Below are 20,502 nucleotides of genomic sequence, written 5' to 3' on the forward strand. Positions count from 1 at the left end.
TGAGAGATTTGTTTGCAAAATAACCCAGAGAACTGAATCATTTGATTTCATTAAAGTTTTCATTGTTAGTCCAAAATACACTGAATTTAAATTAATAATTTCCACGAGGATTTTTCAGCAGTTGCTTTTTTCTTGTGCATCAATCTGAGCAGCTGGGGCTTCCAAATCGGCCCTCATCTGCTGTGTTATGTCAAGACAGATATAACAAGCTTGCCTGGGAAAAACTGTGAGCTTTTTGCAGGTACGGCAGCTCCTTTCCGCAGAGAGGAGAGAGTTCACGGAAAGCTGCTTTGCAGAGCACCAAACACCGTGTGAACTAAAAGGAGCTGTGCTGGCATCTCCAGGCCATAGGAGAGTTTTTGTTTCGGTAAAAGTGCAGCTTGGAGAAGTTCATGGGAAAGGTCTGTCATGTCAGAATCGCCCGCTCCTGGCAATGGCTTGAAAGTATTCAGTCGGGCGATACGTGGCTGCTGGAGTCGAGCGCATTAATACATTTCATTATTTTGTAATTTTCGCTTGAGAATGAAGGCTTCGTTTCATCAATTAGGCAATCAACGACTGCGTGACATGTGTCCTTGTGGGTGTCAGCACTCTGCACAAGTGTTGGAAACTTTCCTTCCTTCAGTTAGAGCCATGTTTTTAGGAAGTAATTTAAAAATAAAAGACATTTCATTGCGGCATGACTGTGCTAACAGTAGTTTATGTTAGTTGCTGTAACTATAATCCTTTAATGTTTGAGAAGAAAAGTTCGCAGTGAGAAAGCCTTTTCCCTGGAAAAGAAAAAATCAAGTAAAGTCAGCAAGATTTAAATTTTTCTTCAGTTCTGAACAAATCACATTTATTCTTACAAAATGTGTATTTACAATATTTTAATTAAGAAAAAAAAAAAAAGACCCAAGAATATTAACACAAAGGAGTACTCCTTCTTGGGGAATATTCTGCAACTCTGCTGTGGGTGGGTAGGATCTTGTTTAACGTAAAATCGAGTGGGCAGTGAGGGTAGGCATCACACAGATGAAACCACAAAATGATTGATGAAACTCCTAGAGCAATTTCACATGATTTCAGGAAGACTGTCCAGCAAGAGTAGGTTCATTCAACTTGTGACCTGCCTTCCACGTCAGCCAGTGGAGCCTGGGGTACCATGGCTTGCACGATGTCCTCAGCAGCCCTTGGGACAGATCCACTCAGTGGGTCTTCCTCTCTTCCTCTCACAAAATAATCTGCTAAGAAATTGATTTTATTAAAATAAGCTTCATATAAATACTGAAGACCAGATCCTATTTTTTTTTTTTTCCAGATGTTTTGCCCTCCTTATAAATAACCTAACAGCTAGAAAATTTGCCTGCAGAAACTTTTTCTAAATTTGGAAAATCTCCGTGTGCTGATGGTACAGAGAGGCTCCTGTGGATGCTCTCTCTGCATACTCTTCCTCCAGCAGTACAACAAATTCATGTCCCTCCCTGGGAAACAGGAATATGGTCTGCAGACCAAAATGAGGAAAGGCTGGCAGGGTTTGGGTTGAGGGGCTTTGCAGGGCTGAATTTACACCCTTGAGCCCCAGCCTCCATGCCCTCTGCTGTGTTGGTGCCAGCACTGTGCTTTAAAATGTTTTTTTCTGCCCACTAGCAGTTTGCAAAGACGAGCTTCCACTTCAGCCTTTTAAGGGACATTGATGCTACCAGCAAGAGCCTAAGCCAAAAAGGAAAAGGACTAGAGGAATCCGCCATGTCTCTGCTTCAGTTGTTGGCTGCAGGCCCTTGGCAGCCCCATGTGATGTGCCATGATTGTGACACAGCCTACAGAAAGAATCAAAGCCACTTATTAATAACGTCAAACATTCAAGTCAGCTAAGGAATACCACAGCCTGTTGCTGGGGTTAGCCCTGCAGCCAGCAGCCTACAGCCACAGGAAACAAAAGGCTCACTACCTCTTCTTCTGTTTATTTTTCCAATAGTTGATAGTTAGCTCACTCGTTGCAGAGCTCACTTCGAGCCTATAGGAATTGTTCCGTGAATTTGTAAACCTGTAAGTGTGCCAAGTTCTGAAATAATGCAATTCGAAACACTCAAAAAAACTTTTTGCTTTGGTAGGTCAGACACCTTGTTTGAAACTATGTGGTTAAACAGCTGATTAAAGGTACAGAAATATAAGGATCTTAATTATTTGATTCTCCTAAAATACCTTTGATTAATCTGATGCAAAGGCATTTTCAGTTTATTAATTAAGCTTACTTAATTATGCTTAATTAAACATATTTCAATTAAGCATATTTAATTATGCTTAACGTAAAACATATGAGTAATCCTGTTGCCTTCATCAATGCGTGTACTTAAGGCACTTGCAGGGAAACGAGGAGATGCTACCATTGCATTTCCCAACCAATTCCAAGAGAAACTGGCAGCACAAATGGATTGCCTTCAGCTAGAGGCCTCTTGTTAAATACTTACTGTTCTGGTCAAAGGCCCTGTTTCTCTCGATATAAAAACTTGTTGAGTGTGGAGCAGTTGGTAACGTAAAGCATATATAATGTAGCAGCTAAAAATTATCTCAGCAGCTTTAGCTAGCTGAGAATTCAATTCCAGGCACAACTATTATTGTTTCCTTCTTGGGGTGACATAGCAATAACTAAAAAAACAAAACCAATCACCGAGCAATTGTTCAAAGTCAGCCAATTTTTCTACATTTCAGCGATTTTAACAGAAGTTCCCTGCTCTGGGGTACAGAAGTTGGCCATATAGGTGTACTCTGTCTCATGGTTAACTCACAGAATATTGTGTAATAGTCTTTACAGTCAGGCTGTGGGTAGAGGTTATTCCTGCTTAGCATGTTGTCTCTGCTTAAAGTGTCTTTTCAAAGCCTTTCCCTGAGCAGTACATCCCAAAACCACTCACCAGAAGCTGTCTCTGTTAGAATCGACTCAGTTTTATGTTTCAGGTGCAGCACAAGGTCTCCGGAAGACTTCCCTGTTTGCACTGACAGGTAGTAACAAATACCCCAAAGGTGCACTTCCCACCTTATTCCCCTCTTACCTGTATTTTTGTCTTTTTCTTTCTTTCTTAACAAAACAACTCAGAGCCCCAAGGCAATAGCCAGAGCTCAAGCTGCAAAGACGACCTAAAATGTAGAGTGAGGTGGCTGCCTGCTGCATCCCACATCCCCCGCTGTGCATTCAGGATCTCTCAAAAACAGGTACGGAGAGTTAAATTATCTCATCTCAGAAGCTGATGGCTTGATCCTCATGCAGGGACGCACATATACATCATCTGGGCATCACCACCCCTAAGAGCATAGGCATCACTGAATAACTCGGTGGGGGAACGAACCATCTATCAATCAAATCCCGCTGCTGAGGCCACGGCTCAGCCACTTCCAGGAGAAGTTTCTTTTGTAGAGAGGAATCTGGCTTCAAACTGACTTGGACGAAGTTGCAGGGAGATCTATGAGGCGGCAGCAGGTCTCTGCCTTGAGAGGGGAGGAAAAGGCGGGTGGTAGGATGGGGAGAGCACTGCAGCAAGAGGTGAGTCATTTTCCTGACTGTGCTTTCCTCCCTGCAATTCTTTCTTCTTTATATACACAACCCTGCACATACGTACATATTGGAGGGGATCAAGATCCAAGGGCAGGTGCAACAATAAGTGATGACCTGCAGAGGAGTGACTTGCTGTAGTGCCAAAAGGTGCCAGCGACTGCAGCAAAGGGAGCAACAGGGTTTGACGGAAACATCGCTGGAGCAGGCAGATGTATCCCGAAAAATAATGACGCTGCTAGATTCTGAAAAAGGAGCATATGATGAAAAGTTACAGCTGTGAAAGGGTAAGGGATAACCTCTTGTGATGTGGAGTGACCCAGACAACCTAGAGAAGACAAACAGTGGAAAATAATTTTGACAGAAAAGAGGAACAGTGGTGGAAGAACGTCCCATGAGGTTGTAATTTCTACAAGCTGTAAAATCATGTTGTTGGAGGCTCCAAATTGGCCCTAAGGAGGAATTGCTCTGACTTGCTGGAAGAAGGATGAAGCTCTGAGAGCCTGACACAGCCAGAGCAGGACTTTGCAAAGCGTCTGCAAGCCATCCTACGCAGAGAGATAGAAGATTTGCAGGGAGAAAACACCCGCAGTGTGCCCGATGCTGTAGCGTTCTGCTCCACCACCGCTTCTGATGCAGCTCTTTGTCCTTGTGGCCATGTCACATGAATTCTCTCCTGGCCTCACATCACTTCTTCCTTTCCTCACCAGGACTTGCACCCTCCTTACATCATGTCGCGCTTTGTTGGTGGGAATGCAAATTCCCAGCGATAGGGTGCCGCCGGAGCCCAGGGTGGGCACCTGTTGCCTGAATGACTGGTATACTCTGAAAACTAAAATAAAGGAAGCCAAGCCTTTGTTCCCTTCCAGCTGCCAAATTTCTCACTTCACATGGGGGTCTGAGTGTGCTTTGAGTGGGGCTTTTAGCAGGCACTCACCACTGGTTCAGCTCCGCTTTCACTGAGCTGATAGTTAATCAGCTGCAGTGTCTCAAACCTCTTGGGATTTGCAACTTCACGACCGAGACTTTCTTATTTTTTTCTTTTTTTTCCATTTTTTTTTTTTTCTTAAGACTGTGCATAACTGTGTTTGGCTTACTGCCATCTTTGTCTTTGAACACTGCTCTCCTAGTTAGCCCTAAAAAGGTCAGATGTCTCAGAGAATACAAATAAAAACAGACTGCCAGTGCCTTACTGCCAGTATTTCAAAATTATAACTGTACAGAGTATGACATATCTGTAATCATGTGTTAATTCACAAATGTGTTCTCAATAAAAGTGCTCCAAAGAGGAAATTCGTTAGGCTCATTATTATGGGTAGAGCTGGTTGAATACTAATACAAATTTTATGTGAATACCGGTGATTTTATTAATTTTTTTCCCTTGGGTGGAAGTTCCCACCAACTCTGAGTGAAGCAAACTGCTGACACTTGCTTCTAGTCAATCCCCAAGAAAACAAGTACACATCCCCAAACAGACAAACATAAATCTTGTTCACGGTGAGGATTCAGGCCGGGAGGTTTATGATCTTGGACTTACACTCACTCAGAAGACAAAACACAATTTGTTTCCCATCTAAGAAGACGCTGGATTTCAAAAGTCAAAAGCAACACAGGAAAGAGAAGACACAGGTCATCCCAAACATACAATGCTGGAAAAAAATCGTTTTCACAGAAAACTTAGTACAAATTTGTTGGGAAATCTTACCATGCTCTGTGTAATATTGAGTAGAAAATGCACTGAACTAGGAAGGGCAGTTGAGATTGCTAAGCAAATCGAACTGTTCTCATGCTGCTTTGTAAAATAAGGAGAAAAATTGAGGGAAGGCATGCACAAAAGCAGTGATTTACACTCAAAATAACCAAATCATATCATCACATAAGGAGACGGTTTCTCTGCAATATATAAGACCACTTTGAATAAGAAAGTAATTCCATTTCCATAAGAGTTAGTAAGAAAGTGACAATACTTTTTTTTTTTTTTTTTTTTTTTCCCTCTTTTGGGTGTGTTAGGATTATGTTCTTTTAAATAACAAGCTTTTTCTGATCTCAGTTTGGCAAACTTTAGTCTTTTAACGTATGAGAGTGAAATGTATCCTCTTTCTCCACAGCAAGGGTGTGATGAGCCTTTAACATGACTGATGTCACCACCAGCATTGGGATTTTTTTTTTTACTATAGTATTGCAGTTATCCCCCTCCCTTTTACCTGCACTGGGCTGAGACTGTGTGCACGATGCTGCTGCTGAACAGAAATGTTGATATTAGCAGACGGAGCCTTATGAGTAACAGCACCAACATGCAGAGAGGAGGGAAAAAAAAGGCGAGGGAAGATTACAAGAACATTTATAGGTTGTGCATACGACTGTACTAAAAGCCCTACAAAACTCACTACAATTCTGCCTGAGTCACTAACAAATTGAAGCACTTTACAAAATTTGTAGCTGTTCAATAATTTTGAATTGCTCTAAAATGTTCATGCTCCAAACCATAAAGTCTTTCTTAACCACTGCAGACGTATAAAAGGCACATCATCAAAATGATGGTAATCAACTCCTTCAATCTCAGGTGTGAAATTGTTCTGTATTTTTCCCTTGTCATTTTTGTTATTCACCAAGTGAAAAAAAAAAAAAAAAGTGGCCATAAGGATGCAAGAAAAAAAAAACCCAACCTTTTCTGGATTCCTATGTAATCAAATTCAAAAAAACTTTGTGGATAAAAAAATTCACAGTTCTCTTATGCAACATTGGCTAAGCTGTCATAAACTTTTTTATTAAGAGCCACCCCATGAACAAAAGAAATAAACCATGAAGAGTCTGAACAATCTCCAGAGATTTTCCTTTAGTAGTGAAAGAGATTTACGGTCAGGAGAAGATGCACACTTGAACCATGTCATGCTGGGCACTGAAAATATGTTAAGCTTAACATGTTTTTCCTATAACTCACACCACACAGCAGAGAGCAGTATTGAATTGTCTAGGTCAGGCATTCATAACTAAGAAGTTGTGTGGATAATGCATATCATTTTAGCCACTAAACCAAAAGAAAATTGCTGTGTGGGAAGGGAAACTTCAGAATAACTCAGAAGAACATGAAAATAGATTCAACCTTAATTAAAAAATCAATTACAAAAATACAAAACACTTACTTAAAGAAGAACAGGACCAAGATAATTCAATTTTTCCTCTGAAAACAGAAAATCAAAATAATAAGAAAACACAGGTTTTGTAACAAATATTTTAGTCCGTTGAACACAATGGTCTTTTGGCTTTCGTTTTTTATTAAAACGCCAATTCCTCGTGTGCTGGTCACTGTTGAAATATGCATTTCTGCATACACCGTGACTGCAAAAATCCTGCATTCTCTGTCCCTGAGAACTGGTCTGAAGAGAGACGTCCCACTGAAGCTTGTTATCATGCAGCAACAAAGTGTGGTGTTCAAGTAGTCTCACGCTTAAAAGATGTGAAACAACAGAGATGGCTGCAAGGTTGAAAAATTAGTGTCTCACCAGAACTGCAAAAAGCAACTTTTTTTTTTTTTTCATCTTCTCTCCTTCTCTGCCATGGCCAACTAAAGTAATCAGATAAACTAGGTCAGCACAAATGAACAAGGTGAGCCAGCTGCAAACTAAATGGGCAAAGCAGCAATGACTAAGATAGCTGGGAGGGCATATGCACCAGAGTTCAGATCTCTAGGGAACAGCTTCATGCAGCTCTAATCAATTTTTAAATGTGCTTACTCTTGGTTTTTACAAGCAAGTTTAAAACCAGTATTTCACACTAATTTTGGGACTATATTTTGCATCAAACAACACAATAAAATAGTCACTAAATTGCAAAAGCTTCAATTAAAGGTTTTTTTTTCCTTTTCAAATTAATTCAAATCCATCCCTTTTTATTCAGTAGGGATTAAGTAAGCATCAGTGCCCAGATTCCCTTACAAACCTTCCACATACATAGCATGTAAAACATATACATGCATTTATCAGTGAAACACAGGTTAAAAGGAAACTGCTGTCAGAACATGCCAATTCACTCAAAGTACAAGAAAAAAGCACAGGATGAAGTAGGACCAGAACAGGAACACTGGAAAAAAAAAAAAAAAAAAAATACAGACAAAAGTGAAAAAATAAAATTCCTCCTCAGGTATCTCAAGAGTTCAAAACTAGCCATGTGAAAGGGAACAACACATGCTGCAGGAATTAGGAAAACTGAAATAACTCTCACGCAAATGTGGTGGACCTTCTACTACAACCCCATCTCTGACCAGGATACAGGAGAGGAACCCGCTGCATCCTGGATTGCTCCCCATCCTCAGGGCAAGGTCCAGCTCTCCACCTACGGGGTGACTTTTCAATGGGAAAAATAAAGGAGAATTCAGTTGTAAGTTGCTCTGGGCCCAACACTGCTGTATTTAAAACCAGTACCTTTTTGCTTCTGTGTAGCCAGCTAGATAAATGCTCACATTTAAAAGTCACCAATAGGGCAAAACGAGACCAGGGCCTCTGTACAGATTTAAGAGCTCACCTTGAAGTAGACAGGCTTGAACACTTGGCCCTGTAAAACTCCCTCACCATGTTCCTAACTACACAGTGCTCTCATATTTACCCACTAAACAAACTATTTACATTGCTAATTCAGATTCATTGCAATTTTGTTTGTTCAGCAGCGGAAACTTAATTTTAAAACCCTTTTAATTGAATGACCTGCTAGAAATATATTAAAGTGATTTCATTATTTTAAAATTTCCTAAAGGAAAGGTCATTTGCATAGTGACCATTTTTCACATACACCAGCAGTAGCCATTTTTCAGCATTCAGTTACTACCTGTCCTTTCCTCCCTTGCATTTAATTTTACACCATTTAGGAGACAGGCTAAAGAGACACTGAAACCATGAAATCTAGTCGAGTAATTTTAAAATTGTTTAAAACAGAGTTTGAAAGATAATACTAGATAATCACACAGCTTTGCCTTATTTTTTCTTGCCTTCACTGCATGAAACCACGTAAGGGCCTCAAAACTGAGTATGCTACAGAAAGGTGGGGGAACTTCTGGGGAGAAAGTGCATGAAAAGCCTTATGGAGGAAAGGGAGGCAAGTCCCACACAGAAATTGGGAAACATATTGGCCCAAGTCAAGGATCTGTGCAAGATTTTCTCATGTCCTAAGGACTTTTCTCGTGTCAAAGTCTCTGCAGAAAAGCAGGACACTAAGGTAATTCTTGATGATACTTCAGCAGGTGAGTTTAAGCCCACCGTCCTCACCCTCTTCACTTGACCAGTAACTTACCCTCAATGCACGTGTATTCTTCAGTCTCTGATTTTCTTCTAACCAAAATATGCTTCCTTGATGCTGCTTCTAAAATCCAGTATTTTCACACTGCTGCTGCCACCTGGCATTTTTGAGTACAGAACGATCAGTAAATAAATATGTTCGGTCTCTACCAGTTGTACTTTCATGTACAACAGAACATTCCTTTAAACACATAAGCACCAGCAGACAAAATTTCTTTCAATGTTTTGACAATTTTATTTTTTATTAAGTATACGAAACATATGTACGTGAAAGGTTTTGCACAGTCATTTTCTCAGATGCAATATCCCTCTCCCAGAAAAGGGATCACTTTTACACTTTTATGCAGTTGAATCAAAAGAAACAGAATTTGGAAGTAAAAACAAGACTGTAGAGACTAAACAATATTCAAGATATTTTATATAAGCAGCATGTGCCCTGATGACTTCAAAATTTATTTCTCAGTATTTCAGAGTGATGTTAACATATAACCTAATTTGTTTGTTAAAAAACAGAAATACTACTAAATCCACTTAAGCAAATAAGCCAACTGTCAGGGCACTTCTTCCTGCCCTGCTGAAGGGCTGCTCTGTTTAAAATAGGTCTGCATCAGAGACATCAACAGCTGACTTTGGGCATATTTGTTCCTATTTAATGGCTTCCACAGAAGGCTACTTACTTCTTTGCTACAGCTGTGCAATGGAGAGAAAATATCTACAAGGTTTTTTTGTGTTGACACAGCTAGAAAGCACTGTATTTATCAATATCTGGTAAAAATAAAGATCTTCCCACTGAAAGCGTCTATTAATTCTGTAATAAGCATCTTTTTTTTTTTTTTTTCTATGAGTTGAGAATAACTTTGTTTCGTATAGATGCAAACATCAGGAACTTGACAGATATTGGAGGTTTTTACCCATGGCAGCAAAGCTAGACTTTACACACTTTCTCAAAAGGATAAATTTATGCTGCGGGGCGACTTAAGTGTGTTTCAACTCTTGGAACAGCTCATTCTCTAAAACATACTCAAAAAGTGACTTCTCCAGTGGGAGTAAAGAAAGATGACAAATAATGGTACCATGGAAGGAGAAAAGGAACCAGAGCAAGAAGCAAGCTGGATTTCTTTAATAACCAGACTCAGAACAAAAAGAGCTGAACAACAGCATACAAATAAGAGGAAGCGTAAAAAATCTACCACAGGCAGACAGGGACAAAACCACGAAAGCTAAGAATCTCTAAGCGACAACGGAAATAAGAAGGAAAACTAATAGCTGCCTATTACTTAATAGGGAAATTAACCAAATAAACTGCTGGAATGCTCTTTAACTTTTTTTTTTTTTTAATTATTTTTCACAGTGGCAGGCCGGGATATAGAAAGAAAAGACTACTGAATATTAAGAAGAGTTCAATGCATTTAATCAGGAGTGCTTGAGGAAGGTCACTGGAGTACTTACGGCACTGGCCAAAAGTGTCACCACACAATTAATGACTCGTCCCGAAAAGGTCATGGAGGACAAGAAGTTTCATGGGGCTGAAGACAGGGACATACAACCACCACCTACAGGAAGTGTGGGGTAACTGGGGTTATTTAACCATAACTTCAATACCCGGACAAAACCCCCAAACAGATTCCTAATCAATTTGTAAACTCTGAGAGGGTGAAGCGATAATGAAAGCTAACACAGATCTGCCAAGGACAGATCATGTCAAACTAATCTAATTTCCTTCTTTCACACAACTGGTCTGATGGGGAAGGGGCAAGTAAGAGATGCTATCTGTTTTGCCTTTATTAAGGCCTTTGAGGCAATCCAGCAGGAAATTTTCATAAACAGACTAGAATATAGAGATTAGGAGTACGAAGCATGTACATGCCAGTTAGGACACGACACAGAATAATTACTATGAGCATTTCACTGATAGGGAGTGTATAATGGGGGTTGTGCTTATATATAAAAACACATACTTGTAGTCATCTGTATTAACGCATGTGTGTGCACACTCCTGTGAGGACAATGCTCCTCCAATGTTTTCCTTAGCAACTTGAGGGTTGGACTAGATGACCTTTAAAGGTCCCTTCCAACCCAAACTATTCTATGATTCTATGACTGTATGATCTTAGTATGCTTGCACAGAAAACACATAATAAAACTAACGAACTAAGTTACAACTACTTTGAATTTAAACTAACTTTGATACATTGGAGAAATGGTGTAAAATTGATATTTTTTCAAAAAAGGAACACAACAAAGTGTCAAGTACTACACTTAATAAAAAAGAAAAAAGCAGATATATAAAAATAGGAAATAATTGTAACAGTACTGCATAAAAGGAACTGGGGAATTATCAAATATCCAGATAAGAACCAGTGTTGCAAAACGAGAGGCGGGTTTAATAGTGTGATACATTAATAGGGCTGTCTTGTTAACACTTGGGAGGTGATCGTCTGGGAGGGCTGAAAGAACTGGGCTCGTAGTCAAGGGCAGGAGAAAAAAAAAACAGGGACGCAGTAGCAGCAGAGTATATAAAGGGCGAGTAATAATTGGCTAACGCTGTAATTACAGATATGTGGGAGAGCGCATGTCTGGTGTCCCTCTGTGTGGGTGAGGAGGAGACACGAGTACGGGGTGCAGAGAGAGGTGGTAAGTGTGTGCTGGGCTGGGCGAAGGTGAAAACCCCCACTGGGGGCACGGCAGTCACCTGCAGAGGCGGCTCCACGGAAAGCAAGGAACCTGTGAATTTCTACTGAAATAGCCTAAAACAACTGCAAAATCTTGCTTGAACTATCAGACATCTGTTTCTCAACCAAGGTTACAATAAAAAGATGGAGTTGCGGGGGGGGGGGGGGGGGGGGGGGGGGAAATATGTCTCTGAAGTAGGGTTTCTTGACAGTAGCACAGAAGTCTCAATAATACAGCCACCCAAAGGTTAATAATAATAGCAATAATAATAATAATACATAGAGAAAAAGAACAAAATGGTTCTTACCTCCAGGCATTTAAGAGAAGTGGAACCTTAAATTGCCAGCTCAGATTTGAAGCCAGTGAGTGCAACAGCAAGCCTCCTGCTAACAACCTCTGCTGCTTGGAAAGCCAAAACTTGAACTAAAATCTAAGTGCCAGTTCTTGATTTCTCATCTAGCTGCTTACCTAAGGAACTCATCTGCTCTTTTTTTAGCTGAGGAGAATCATAAAATGATAGATCAGAACAAAAAGTTCAAGTGCTGAAGACTTCTAACATTGTAAGAATGATGTTCTGACTTCACTCAGCAGGGAGTTCAATTCAGCATCTTTTAGAAAAAATTCCCAGATAAAATTTTCTTTTCTATCATTAGGCATTTAGACAGAATGTAACATTTATATTTCTTTACTTTGTATTTCTTTATTTTCAAATTTACATTACCTTTTTTCTAGGTATCAGCAAAACTATTTAAAATTTTTCACCACTTACCACTTTTTAAAGGCATGAAAACCTATGCGATATAAAAAATCGCTACACGTAATCTGGGTTAAAGAAATTATGTTTGCGCATTTTCTCCTAGTCATGTGGCGATCCAGCCACAGCAGTGCCAACCCAAAAGTTCCAAAATGCCAATCTTTAGAATAAAACTGAATTAAACAGTGGTTTAATTGTTTACCCCCTGGTTCCTTTACTTTTTGTTGATTATCCTTGCACTGAGAGCAGTAACTTGTTCACCCGTAGCAGTTAATAGCGGATGTCTGAAGACAGCCCAGTGGAGAATTCACCAGTTCAGGTTGTAATGCAATTAGTGACTCTCTCTGTTAAAATCGCATTTTCTATTATTGCAATTTATCTAGTGTCAGGTTCCAGTCTCTGGTTCCTGTTCTGTCTTCCTCTAAGATCAGAGTTCTCCTCTATGCAGTTTATTCCACATTAAGGTATTTTAACCTCTGAAACTTCCTTAACACTTTGCAGAGTTCTGTTTAAATTTTTTTAGTAAAAGTCATTTTATAGTGACAAATAGTCCTTCAATCCTCCACAGCATTCCCAGGTTTTCACATGAGAAACAACACACAACACCTCCCCCCTGCAGTTTTATGGCACTGGTCCCGCTTCTCCTGCAGGACACGACACAATCACCAACTTGCCCCTTTTCTTTTCTAATGAGTCACTCACTCCCCACCTCCCAGATGGTTTTTAGCAGCCTGTATTAAACTGCTGAATCACCATGTTGTGCATCCCTGTGGCTAACAAATCCCTGTCCAGAATAGCTGATTACTGTTACCTCCTGCTAATTGCAGACCAGATTCCTTGATATATGACTCTGCTGTGCCCCTCCTCACCCCCTTCCCCGCTTCTGTGAGCTTTGCTTAATCCCACCCTGTGAACAAGAGGACAGGGGAACTGGCAATCTGGACAAGATACAGATGTTTGGGCTGAAGACTTTTATATTTTACTTTTCAGGCTGATACTAAAAACACCGTAGGAATTGAATAGCATATGCTTACACAAAGAAAACTGCATTTCAGGACCAAAACTTGCAGTTATGGCCTATGCACAATATAACCCAAACGAATGGGAAGCAACTGGACATCTGTCATACTGAAAGATCAGATACATCTAACTCCAAATAAAAGCCTGTATTTAGTTTCTGATGTGCACAACTGCTTCCCACTATACCCCATATATGTATGAAAATGAGCATTTCAGGAAATCACACCAAGTTCTACACTCATTGAAAATAACTGCTTTTGACTCTGACAGGTGGGAAGAACACGAGCACGAGTTGGTTATCCAGAATCACTGACAGCAGCTTGCGAATCTCGTAACTCAGAGAGAAGGACCCTTTATTTGTCTTTCAGCTTTCAAGAGAGACAGAATAACAGTGGCTCCACGCTTCACAAATGGAGAAGCCGCCTTTCCCCAGACCCATCAGGGCTGCACCCCCGGGAAAGCAAACAGTGTTTCAGACAGGTCTTTAAACACTCTGGTATATTATGAGAAGTAGAAAACATTGCAGGATTAACTCCAGAACAAGTATGACAAATTCCTTTCTACTTTTTAATGTAGATTTAGAGGGAAACTGAATATTCCTCCAGAAGAGTGATCTCCCAGTCAATGCTGCATCCCTTCTGCAGTCCACCAGTTAAGAGCCTGTCTATTCAGCAGGCAAGCAACAATAATTTTGTTACATCTTCTCTAAAAATTCCTCATAAAAACTGAGCCAACACAGCAACATCTTCATTTTCTCAGCCCTGTCCAGGCCAGCCAGCATGGGACAAGTGCCAGATGCTTGCTCTCTTGGTTGGAGTACACTTGCAGGCCTTCCCCTACCACAGAACACACTCTGCTAAAATTAACATTTCTGAAAGTCAGATAGTCCCTGGGCTGTTACACTGAACCACACGTTTGCCCTTGACAGCAGAGGTCAGCTTTGCTAGTTCTCTTCACTGAAGACCCTTTAAATCAGTGGGGCTCGAGTGTGAACCTGATGGGTTCAAAAGCAAGACTTCATATAACCCTCGAAATCAAAGGCTCGCTTCCATTCCAGGAGTGTGCTGCCAAGGCTTGCACAGAGCAGATGAATGTGAGAGGCTGGAAGAGCAGAGCACACACCTTTGTGGCAACCAGGGCTATGGCTAGCAGAGGGATGGGTGCTTTTCTCCAGGCAACTGCTCAATTGTTCGGGTGCTGCAGAGCTCAGACACTTCACAGGTAGAAAAGATGCTGTAGAGTCAACAGCCCAAGTAACCTGGTTGTGTTCATATGGCTCCAGTCAAAGCCCTTTAGAAGGTTAACCACAACAAACTTTGTGGGGCACAGAAACCCAGCCTAGGAAAAAATCTTGAGAAGCACCTACACTGTGTCAGCACCCACCGATTAACCTGAAGTAGCAAACTAGCATCAACACATTATCCAAAGTAGAAGCATGGACTGTTAAAAACTGTTGAGAAGCACATGTGAGGCTAAATACCCATTCTATTGCCAAGTCTTGGGGACCATGGAGTCTCGAGGCAGCCTCAATCTTCAGGCTGGATGGAGAAAGCAGAAGGCTGAGATGGTTCCCGAGATACAAACAAATCTCCCACCATAATGTGTTACCTTCTTCCTAAGCATGACTTTAAACTCACCCCATTACGTGAGATCACTTTCAGGAGGGGGTCCCACACCTCACGTGCCTTGTACACTGTCAAATCGCCACCCAAAAATCAAGACTGGCTCTTCATAGGGACTGTGGGGTGTTCTTCCTCTCTGCAACAGGACTGCCCTTTACAACTGAAGGGTTCTTTGGTATCACTTTGGTTGTAGGTTGAAGGAGGCTGCTTTCTCAACGACTGTTTTACTCCTGCAGAACTATCCAAGCAGTTTTGGCATCATTCATCCGCACATGTCGCATATACAGAAAGAAGTCCACGTGTAACCAAGTCTGATATTCCAAAAATCAAATCAAACACCCCACAAAGGTTACAAGATATTACGTATATGCCTTCTTAGTGCTGTTACGATGAAAACAAATGTAAGAGTCCATGCAATGGGCTTTTAAACACATTACTTTTTTTTTAAGACAGCAAATACAAACCCTTTTTATGTGGTTTCCTATCAGGAAGGGTGACAGTCAAGAAAAAAGGTGATAAATCCTGTGAGTGTACTGGGAAACTCAGAATTTCCTCTACTCACCAATCTTTTTCCAAGGAAGTGAAATTGTTCCCAAATTCTAATTGTGAAACACTCAGAAATTAAAACATTTATCTCAAATCTGTAAGTGGTTATTTGTGGGTAAAATGTTATTCACCTGAATAAGACATTATCTGCATTTATACTAGATAATTGTTTATTCTGCTGCACCCCCAAACAAGGAGGGGATAAACGGCCTACGCAAATATTTATAAAAAAGACAAGCAATTCAGGCTAGCATAGAAACTGAGAAAAAGTACGGTTACCACACGTTCTTTCACAAACCTGGAGATTTTGCACAAGTTTATAACAAGTGGGATGCATCATACAAAATAGGAAAAAAAAAAAAAAATCACGCTGATAGACAATAAACATTTATTGATCTTTGGCTTTAGAAATTTTCCTATTTTTGGATATGGGAAATACTATATAAAACAACGGAAGTTTTTTTAAACCTAGAGTAAGTACTGTAAAACAGTCTAACCTTTTACAGTGCACAAACGCAAGGCATGCAGAGTACATGTAGGGATGCTAAAATACTATATAAGCATCACTGCAGTAGACATTAGATGTCTAACACGGATCAACGCTTTACAAAGGCAAGCAGTTGATATACAGCAGATATCACAGTTTCTCTTAGTTTTGCTGTGGTATTACCATTAGCAACTAATAGGCATAAATTTAATTTTAATAACGTGTGCATTATAAAAACAAAGTTAAATTATAACATTTCAACAGAACGAATGGGGAATAAGAGGGTGTGATCTTGCTTCGCTTTGCAAAATTTACTGATGTTAAAGGAATCTAGGCATTTAGATGACAAACCAATTCTTACTATTTTCACATTAATAAAATGCTGCCTGATACATGGTAACACTAAGCAAGACAAAACCAGCTTATTAAATGCTCTACAGTAAAAAAAGCAATGTAATTTCTTACACATAGTGTAAGGAAATGTTTAGTAAGCTTACTGGAGCAAGTTTTCCCAAACAGTGTACTATATACAGTACAGATTACTAGAGCCACTTTTTAGAGCTAAAAGCTCAAAATGTTTTTATAAGCCTTCCTCAGAGGAAGGCTTACTTTGGTAGATTTGAATCAGCAACACCGTCTCAATTTACAAGCACTTCACATTTAGAATGGATAATTAACTCAAGATTAGGCACCTGCTGTTTCCTCACATTTTTTTAACTTCCCTTTGGAACCAGACCAGGCAGGTTTCGCTTTCAGCTCTTGCCATTCTCCGAGGTGGGGAAGCAGCTGAAAGGTAAGGGTGGTTTCACTATTCAATACCCCAACAGCTACAAAATCAGTACAAGGCATTATTGTGCCTCGGCTCCAAAAGACAAAAGGCTGGGTGCCAGCCAGCCCATGTTACAATCCAGCTCTTTTGTGCTCTTTGTGCCCCAAACCCATATGGATGTGACGAACTTCACCGTGGCCTTTCTGAGCTCAAGCAGAACTACACTCACCCAGCCGAAATCACCCATGTGCCTGCGCAACCGGGGCATAAACAGCACCCTGGGTGTCACTACAAAACTTTGCCAAAGTCAACCCTTTTAGAATTGTGCAAGTCCTCTCCCTCAGTTACGAAAAAAGAAAACTAAATGCACAGGTGGCAGCGGGGTGTTATATTACCAGTCAGGTAGTGGGCAAAGCTGTTAGATTATCATTAAAGTAACATGAATGGAAAAAATGTCTTAAAAAACTTATTTGCCTCCAGTGTGTAATAACCCACAAAAACACACGGACATTCTATAGGCCAAAATCTCTAAGGAAACAATAATTCTACAGCAGAATGCATTTTAAGGGCTAGCAGGCCTTGAATTTTCTTTCCAAGGGTTAACCTTCTATTAATGTAGCAAAATAACTACAAATTGAAAGCATGTTTTCTAAAGACCACCCATGTTTAGGCACTTTAGTCTACAGTGTACAAAAAGAATGCAGTGTTACTGTAGATCGTTTATTATTTGTAGTAATTGTACCTCAATATTATCCACACTGACTAAAAAAAAAAAACCACCAACCAACAAGTACCCACATAACCCCAATCCAAAATAGAGCAAATCCCCAGCTTTTCCAACATGAGCTGTGCTCCCCTGTTCACAGATCCCGATGAACATCTAAAGCACAAAGCAAACAAGACGATTTTTTTTTTTTTTTTTTTTGAAACAGCAGGTAATGCAACACCAGGACAGGTCAATGTAATACAACAACCATCTGACACCATCTTCACTGCGAAGCGTGACAGTCTTAATACTTGGAAAGCTGTAACTATGAAAATCGCGTTTTAACAGTGATTTAGCAATAAGAGGAAGATAGAATTTACACAGATAACATTGGAGTCTTTCCCATTTGGCAAATACTGAAACGAAGGGAGGAGAGTCATTTGTTCTTCGGTTTGTTCTAGAGTAGGAAGTACTACGTGCTTTTCACTTAAAAAGACAAAAAAAAGACTATCAACAGAACAACAACACTGAACTTATGTATGTTCCCAGCAGAGACATATTTAAAGTAAAATATTTACAACTTGGAGGATGTTCCCTGTGCAATCTGTAACAAGTCTACCTTATGAGAAATTTTATGTTTAAATTATTTAATAGTGTCTTTACATTAATATTTGCTCACATAAATGGGAAGACTGACACATTAGACAAAGTTTCCTGTGATTGACATTACAGAGTATTTCCCTACATGTATTCTTCCTAGAAAACCTTACATACTGAAAACATGCAAGATTTTTAACAACGGGACAAAGGAATGATTGAAGACGGGGAAAATAAAAACTGCTTGTTGGCACATCATGACAGGGGTATGAACTGTAATTACAAAATGAGATTTTTTTGTGCGTTTTTCTTCGTCCTAGGTTTTTATCAAAAATACTATAAATATGCATTCTTGAAGCTTAGAACATATACTGCAAGCAGAGTTACAAGGAACAGAGGAAAAGAGAGCAAGGTTGACTTTAAGCACAAGATATTTTAAGCCAGGTTTTAAAAAATATTTAGCAGCATCATAACAAACACAAGTGGCCTACTACTACTAAGGACTTTGCAAAAAGCTACTCTCAAAACTCTACTGAGGTGTTTTATAAATAGCAGAGTCATACAGATAGCATTGTGGTTGAGAGAAATGCTGCAAATCCAAATAAGGATTCTTGACTGATACGTGATCACATATGGAACGTTTGGTATTTACAGGTGGATTTCACACTTCAATATAAAACTGCATACTTGTTAATACTTCAGTCTGGACATCAAGTTTTAAAAAAAATTCAGTGTAGAAGTATTTGACTTCTAGTTGCAGGCACTGATATTAATTAAAAAAATGAAAAGATGGTCCATGGTATCAGAATTAAAAATAATTTCCATTAAAACGCCATTTAAATCAAAGTTATAAAAATACATATACACTGGCATGCAAAACAATGTCCAGTGCAGCATCCCCTGGCAGTCCACAGTGAGAGACTTGAAAAAGTTAAGTGCAGCATAAACAGATGTCAGTAAAAGCAGCCCTGAAATAACATCTTGGCCTCACCATCTCTCCCACAGAGGAGAAAGACTTCTCTAGTCTAGTCTAGTATTAGGAGTGGAGATTAGACATGCCACCCATTCCAGTGCCTGCACTGCCACAGCCACAAAGCATGGCAGACCTTCCGAGAGCAGCTGTGGCACAAAAATCACTCCAAAGCACAGACTGACAGCTCTGCATCAGCTTGCTTAACTAGATCAGACATCTGGCTTCAATACTTGTTGCCTAGGTGGTCTTTTGAGTAATATCAGTGAGGTCAAAATATTGCTCTTAATTTACCATTTGGGATTTAGGACTTAGGCTGCAGATGCTAAAAATAACAGTCTTATTTACTCATAATGGTAAACATTCACATTTAATATTTGCTTTAGGATACAAGTGACCTGCTGTTGCCTTCCTCTGTCAAGATTTTGCTCAGCCATAATAGAAAGATTTCTCCAAGAGAAAACACACTTTTCTTTGGGCTTCTATTCACTTGGTGTTTCCATTTTCACCATGCACTTAATTATGCAATCTTAACTAAAACATTCCAGTAACTTCGTAGTGACAAAATGAACTGTGGGGTTAAGTCTGCAATTTCTGTGGCTAACGAATGCGCAACTTGTGTCCTATGATAAAACATGAAGCATAGTATTTAAAAACTTCAAAATCTTCTCTGGAGAAACAAGCTAATGTTCAAAAGGATAACAGGGGCCTTTTAAAATAAAGAGTCATAAAGCCTTCTACCTTGCAGAGCCTTACAACAGCTTTAAGATCAGATACTTTAAATTTTCTATGTGGTAAATCCAAGACCTCTATTGCCATTTAGCTGTAGTTACTGTGACAAAATAGAAAACTTTTAATTGTTCCTTTGTGGTTAGTTTAAATTTCTGTACTCACTAACCATTTCATACACTGAGGTTATGATACCTAATTGCTGTGTTCAAGTACCTTGGTGGCATTTTGTTTGTAGGCGAGTTTGACTTTACAACCCAGGTGAGCACACATCTCTATTCATACATCCTCCAGTACTTGTTAACTCAAAGAAGGTGAAGAACAAGTGCCATATAAATGGATTTTCTAAAGCTTGTCCTTCCGTACAAGGATGTTCTCTTTTATTGATACTACCCATTTTCACCCATTACTTTATCTGTTGATTCTTACACAAAATAAGTGTGGAAGAGGAAAACTGCAGCTAAAAATACCTCAAAACACGGCAAATCCTACAGCTTGAGAAGGTATGAAAATAAGACAAGTGCTGCCCGAGAACATCCTCTATGAAGTGGAAGAGTAGTCTAGTTATAATCATTGTTCTTTTCCTAATGAACTTCTCTAAGATCAGGAATAGTCCAAGTGCTATATTTGGACTTCCCTGAACGGCTGGAAGACTTGGATTTTTCACTATCTTAACACTTTGTCTAAAGGGACTTCCATAACAAAAGTGCAGTGTTTAAGCAATCGTTAACAAGTTTGTTCACATTTCAGCTGGAATTCAAAGTTAGCTGAACTATTTAAAGGAATTAATCCTTCAAAAATAGATTAAGTTA

This window comes from Athene noctua, chromosome Z (genome assembly GCF_965140245.1).
Source record: "Athene noctua chromosome Z, bAthNoc1.hap1.1, whole genome shotgun sequence".
Classification (NCBI taxonomy): Eukaryota; Metazoa; Chordata; class Aves; order Strigiformes; family Strigidae; genus Athene; species Athene noctua.